Here is a 6,000-nt window from a genome sequence, read left to right as displayed (position 1 = left end):
GAGAGGAGCTGGACGTGACGCACAGCCTGGCCACAGATCATGAAGCACGTGTGACAGCGACCAAAGGTGGAGTCACAGAGCAACGAGACGCGGGACGAGGCACCACTCTCAAACTCAGCAGATTTAGGAATGAAGGGCTGCCTTGAAGCCCTCGGTTTGCTGACCCACTCGTGCCTGAAGTCCCCGTCCCTTTTTGAGCCCGACTGATGGGCCTGCCTGCTCGTCGTCCTTTGCTCCTTTGGTCCCTTTGGTGTGCTCTGAGATCTGATCCCACTCCTCCCTCTCTTCCCTTGATTATTCAACAACATCACCCTTTTCGCATAAACTTTTGACTATAGAATGAGGTTTTGCCACGAAAAAAAAAAGAAAGACACGCAGGTGCCCAGCATGAGGCACCCCTAAGAAAATCAGTTAGGAAACAGGACTGTGATCTAACAGCAGAGGACTGATCACACCCTGCAACGTGTAAGGATGAATCCGAGCTGGACCTATAGCTCCCCCGCCGGTGCTCAACAGCGCCAACAAAAGAAGACGGACTCTGTTAAAAAGACATTGTGACTACGACCCCCCCCTTTTCCTGAACTTTCTACTCACCCCCTTGACTAATTGCTTGTATCGAATTGAATCCCTCCCTCAACCATTTTGTATTGCTTTCTAAAATGTTTCATCGATCACTCATGTATTTAGTTTTCCAAAAGTCCCTTATAGCACTGACAAGACCCGAAGGTATCAGAGCACTTTCTACTGTATGTTGATGTCACCGGAGAGAAAGTCAGAACCTGATTCTATAATATGTCTGAACCTTTTTCTTGATTAACACCGACTAAGGGGGTCATTAGGATCGCGGACGGACTTGAGTCCGTCCGCGACCCCAGAGCAGGAGGGAACCTCCGCATGGCATGCGGAGTTCCCTCCAGTGCAATTAGGATGTGACCGCAAGGGTTGCGGTCACATCCTCTATTTATAACATTGCGGCGGGTGGAGCTTCAAGCTGCACCCGCCGCAATGTTAAAAATGCACGCATTGCATTTGCATGCAGTAAGAGGCAGGCACCGCGCGGTGCCTGCCGCTTTCTGCATGCAAATGCAGGGGGGTACCATAGGTACCCCCCATGTGCACCCCCCACCCCCCCTTCACCTAGGGGGCCCGCAACGGGCCCCCGCAGTGAAGTTCCGTATGTTTTTCCACGGCGGAAAACCCGCCGCGGAAAGGCATACTTTACGGGCCATCCTAATATGGTGGACGGTGTCTGACAGACACCATCACCATATTAGAGCTTTTCCGCCGCGGTTGTAAGCCAGCCGCGGCGGAAAAGCTGCGGACGGAAACCAGGACCCACCAGCCATCCTAATGTGGCGGTGGGTCTTTGGTCAGTCCGCTGCGGTTTTCCGCATCCTCTGGGCCGGCGGTGCCTTCCGCCGGCCCCGAGGATGCGGAAAAACCGCGATCCTAATCGGCCCCTAAGTATTATATCGATCTCTAGACTTGTATGAAGAACCCAACAAATGTAAATTCACATGTACCGCATTCTGCCTATCGTATCGACTATATAGAACTGAACTAGCTTATGTAAAAAAGCGGCGACTGTTGAAAATGACAATGTATATGTACATAAGTGGCGTTCATTTGTGTTCACAGTACCCCTTGTTGTAAGCAGAACGGATATCGCTAAACGCTGACTGTGTTATCCCGCCAGCATAGACCCATGCGCACACGTACAAGACAGCCATTTTAGGCACCATGGCCTCTCTGCCCGTTTGTTAAACCCCCGGCACCCCTCCCCGCGCGCACTGCTCATGCATCAGCCACAAGACCCTCTCCCTCTGCGTGACCCTGCTCTAGAAGTAGCACTCCTGCTTGACCCACACCCCCCCATTTCCTCCCAGGAACAACCTTCCCCTCAGCTGACAAACCCCCCCCCCCCCGGCTACACTTGACCTTTCGACCCGGTCCCAAGTCCTAAGACCAAGCCTCGGGGGTGTACATCCCCCTTTTCCCTGCCCAGCACAACAAAACCGTGATACACCAGCCAAAGTGCACGATCTTATCGCCTGCCCAACCTTTGATCTGATCATCCCCTCCTGCCCTCGTGTCCGGTAGGAATGTCCGGCTGAGAGATCACAATCCCTTGTTACATTCAGGAGGGGAGGATGACATCTGAGCGACTGGTATGGGAATAGGCCTGAAGCTTGGATTCCAAGCATGCTTTCTCCTATTTTCAAAGCGTCTTTATTGCAATAAGGAATGTTTGTGCATCATAAACATGTGTATAAAAGACGAAGCCTCAGAGAAACTTGGCAGAGCACCTCCTGAAGACACTATGCGAGTGTCCGAAATGACAGGCTCTCCTCATGAGAAATAAAACTCTATTCTTGTTTTCCTACTTCCAGCGCCCGTCTCTTTATTTGGTAATTGTTCAAGATGGGAACTAAGAGGCGTCCTGCGCCAGCAGCCTGGGCATCAGGTGCGTTATGGGCTGACTTTTCCACAATGTGTGTGAAAAAGGGCATAATAGTAAATAATTAGGAAGCCAATTATGAAGCCCTCTTATCTGAATCTTTCTGCAGACACCTTTTGCACTAACAGACCATTTACTCTGCTGTTACAGCATGGAACAAAATAACATGAACACAATCATTATGTTTGTCACAAACATTTATTTAATCTGGCATGGACAGGAACCCAAAAAATACATCTGGCTCTTTAACAAAACATTTTTAAAGGGGTAACTCAATGCTGTCATGTTAAACGTAACAAGATTCCCTATACAACATGTGACACACGTATATATTTATGTAGGCTATTTCTACCAAGACATAAATTGGTGAAACTTTCTACATATAATTAGTCTTATAATATTAGTCAAATCAGCACAAACATTGCTGTTGAAATGTTTATAAAATAAACCGAGAAACGTAAATACACAGTGTAAATGAGTGTGGTACTTAGCATGTCTGCTAAAGAAAAACGTTAACTTGTAAAAGAATAAATAGGTGATCAAATTAAAATCGGTTTCTCTGGCTTTTCAGCATACTTCTCCCTGTAGGAAAGATAAATAAAACATAATATCAAACACTGCTTTATGTAGTATATGGAGTTTAGACATCATCGTCACTGTTTCACTAAATTATAAGCAATAACTAACATTAATAATACAAAGGTCAGCTAAATCAGTAAATTTGTTAACTATTCACAATACTATAATGGGCATAGTTTGGCGTCCTCATATGCATAGTTTAAGAGGAGTTTATAGATATGTTTTTTTAATCTTTTTCATACTTCTTCCACGAGCCTGTGATATAATAATCCCTCACAGCTGCTTCATCGACACAAACACACACTGACTCCATGACCTGTTACCGTTTCAAAGATACATATATTACCTGAAGGTAAATAAAGCTCGTCACACAATATGCACAATAAACTCTGATTCAGACTAGAAGGCACAAACCACAAGAGGGCGCCAAATGCTTTATTCAGAGCGAGGGGTAGCTATTGTTTTACTCTCAAACGGACACATTTGTGAGGCAAAATTCTGGGAGCACAATTTTTAAATCGGTGCATTAAGTCAGACTTAGTAGTTTGAGTTTCTTACAACAATGTCGCTGGCGGGACCCTTTACGTTAATGAAGGCCTGGGGCCTAGACATTACCTCAGAAGGTACATGTCTTTTCTTTCCACAAATAAAATAACTAGTGTCTGTGTGGCCAATAGCAACTAACGAAGGAACCGCAAGTAGCTGCAACCATGAAAATTACACGTTGCACCAATAATTACATATGTTGTGAACACGGGATTCCTGGCTGTTACAAGGTGGTGTTTAAACCATCGAGCTCAGCAAATTTAAATATTCACCTATTACAGAGAGTCGCTCACACAATGCCTTGAGGTGGAAATGAGAATGACCAAATTAAGTCATAAAACCTCACGGGGCACAGTATAAAAAAAAGTAGCTATATAATAGTTCATAATTGCAGTCCTATCAAATGAACACATTATGAAAAAGTATGTGCTTGCGATATTGGAGGCAAGGATTTGTGCTACCAGCACATGGCGTCAAGCAGTGCACGAGGACAGGACAAACGGGGGGGGGGGGGGGGGGGGGGGAGAGCTCTAACATGCATCTTGATATGGAAGTAAGGCGCCCTTCCAGAGACCAGAAGACAAATGTCACATCTTATCTCCAAGTTTCAAGCATCACTCCTTTCTACCAAGCTCTATAATTCTTTGGCACATCTCATGCAGGGACATTCTATGCTGATGTAGCTATAAAAATGTCCCCGCAATGCAGAACCTCCCTAAACATTCAGGGCCTCATATTTATGCCGCCGGAAGGTCACTTTTTGTGATGCTCCGGTGGCGCAGGAGCCTGCTCAATATTTATGAGGCAGCATTAAAAAGCCACATTTTTTTGCTTAATGCTGCCTCTTAAATATCGTGACCTTTAACCCCTTCGATGCTGGCCCGTTTCCGCTGCTGTGCGGTAAACAAACGAACAGGGCGGCGCCGTGACGAACCCCAGCCGTCATCCACACACGAGCACCGCGGAGCGTGACGTCTGGGGTTCGTCACCAGCATGCAAGGGGTTAACGCAGTTTCCTAGGTGTTGCTGGGGACGTTACCAGCAACATCCATGGCTTTTTGACACTGCCCCAGATTTACGAGAAATCGCTAATCTGAGGCAGCGCCAAAGTTTGCGCCTCCCCCGAGGAGGCGTAAGCAAGGCACAACGAGGAGAACCATCTTTATTTCTCCTTGTTTTTCCTTTCTCTGTGTGTGCTGCTTTCTGCAGCACAAATAGAAAGAGGAATACGCCTCTTGTGATTGTTTTTGCGCAGGAAGATTTCTCTTCCTCCACAAAAATGCAATGCAGGCACTCTTGCACCATGGTGCAAAGATGCATATGTTGGTGCACGGCAGTCTATTGTGCCCTAGCACATGGAAAAAGGAGATTCTTGCCCTTTTCTTTTGCCATAGGGCAGTGCTGTAGGAAGGCCTGCAGTGCTGCCCTCTGGCAAAACCTCATAAATAAGGCCCTCATGAGCTTATTTACAAGCCCCTTGCGTCGCTGGTGCGTCACTTTTTGTACGGAAGAAGGTGATGCAGCGGTGGCTCAAGGGGCTTGCAAATGAGCCCCTCATGTTTTCTGTGCATGCGCATACCAAACACCATGGAGCACAGAAAAAAAGAAGATGCAGTGAAATGCTCCATTCCAAATTATGCACAGGTATCCTCTTGTGCTCCTACTCAAACTTCCTTCTCACTTCCTTCATATATGCTTTCTCATTTCCACATTTCAACGGCCTTCGAATTTGCTTGAAAATCTTCTACCTGGGTGATGCAGTCCTGACTCCCGCCCTATCATCAGAATGCCTCATCAATTTTTTCATACAATGCATCACTACGAAGGGTTCAGAAAACAAGGAACACACTGGGCCTGATTATGAGCGTGAGTGTTATTTAATGCACCTGATAAAGCATGTTATCTATCGGGTGTGATAAATAATAACTATTAGGAGTTTGTGGGGACAACATGCAGATTTTGGTGATTAACACAACACAATCCGCATGATACAGTAAAAACTGTATGCTTTCCCCTAGTTACATTGCAGCAGGGTTGACCCACCAAAATGTAACGAAGGTTGAGGTTTTTTAAGATACCCGATAATTATTTGATGTTTTAAATACCTTCAAACTCATAATTCTGACTCATGCACAAACATGGGCTTACTCATGGGTCAGAATTACCACTCATCATCAGACATGCCTTGATTGCATGATAATACAACATCGAACCACTGGCCCACTCTCGTATCCAATTATCATGATGTTCTAAGTCTACCATAATCTTCAGCTATGGTTGATCATTCCCTTACCTTTTCATGCTTCCACATTTCTATACTTCACCCACACCTATATTCATTTTTGAAATACATAAAAAATCTTAGTCAACTCCGTCCTCCTCTTCTGTGGACAGACTCCAGTAATCACTGAGTATTT

The 6,000-nt window shown here is 45.8% G+C and overlaps 1 protein-coding gene across 3 annotated transcripts in view; it reads right to left on the bottom strand.

The window, feature by feature from the left end:
- Nucleotides 1–2,637: 2,637 nt before the first annotated feature.
- Nucleotides 2,638–6,000, bottom strand: part of ODAM (odontogenic, ameloblast associated) — a 42,407-nt gene continuing 39,044 nt past the window's right edge. For all 3 annotated transcript variants that reach the window (XM_078677490.1, XM_078677491.1, XM_078677492.1), the window contains one exon: nt 2,638–3,040. The gene's annotated coding sequence lies outside the window, so the exon portion shown is untranslated. The remainder of the gene's footprint in view (nt 3,041–6,000) is intronic.

The sequence above is a fragment of the Lissotriton helveticus genome, chromosome 2_1, assembly GCF_964261635.1.
Source record: "Lissotriton helveticus chromosome 2_1, aLisHel1.1, whole genome shotgun sequence".
NCBI lineage: Eukaryota > Metazoa > Chordata > Amphibia > Caudata > Salamandridae > Lissotriton > Lissotriton helveticus.
This window is presented reverse-complemented; position numbering and strand designations above follow the sequence as displayed.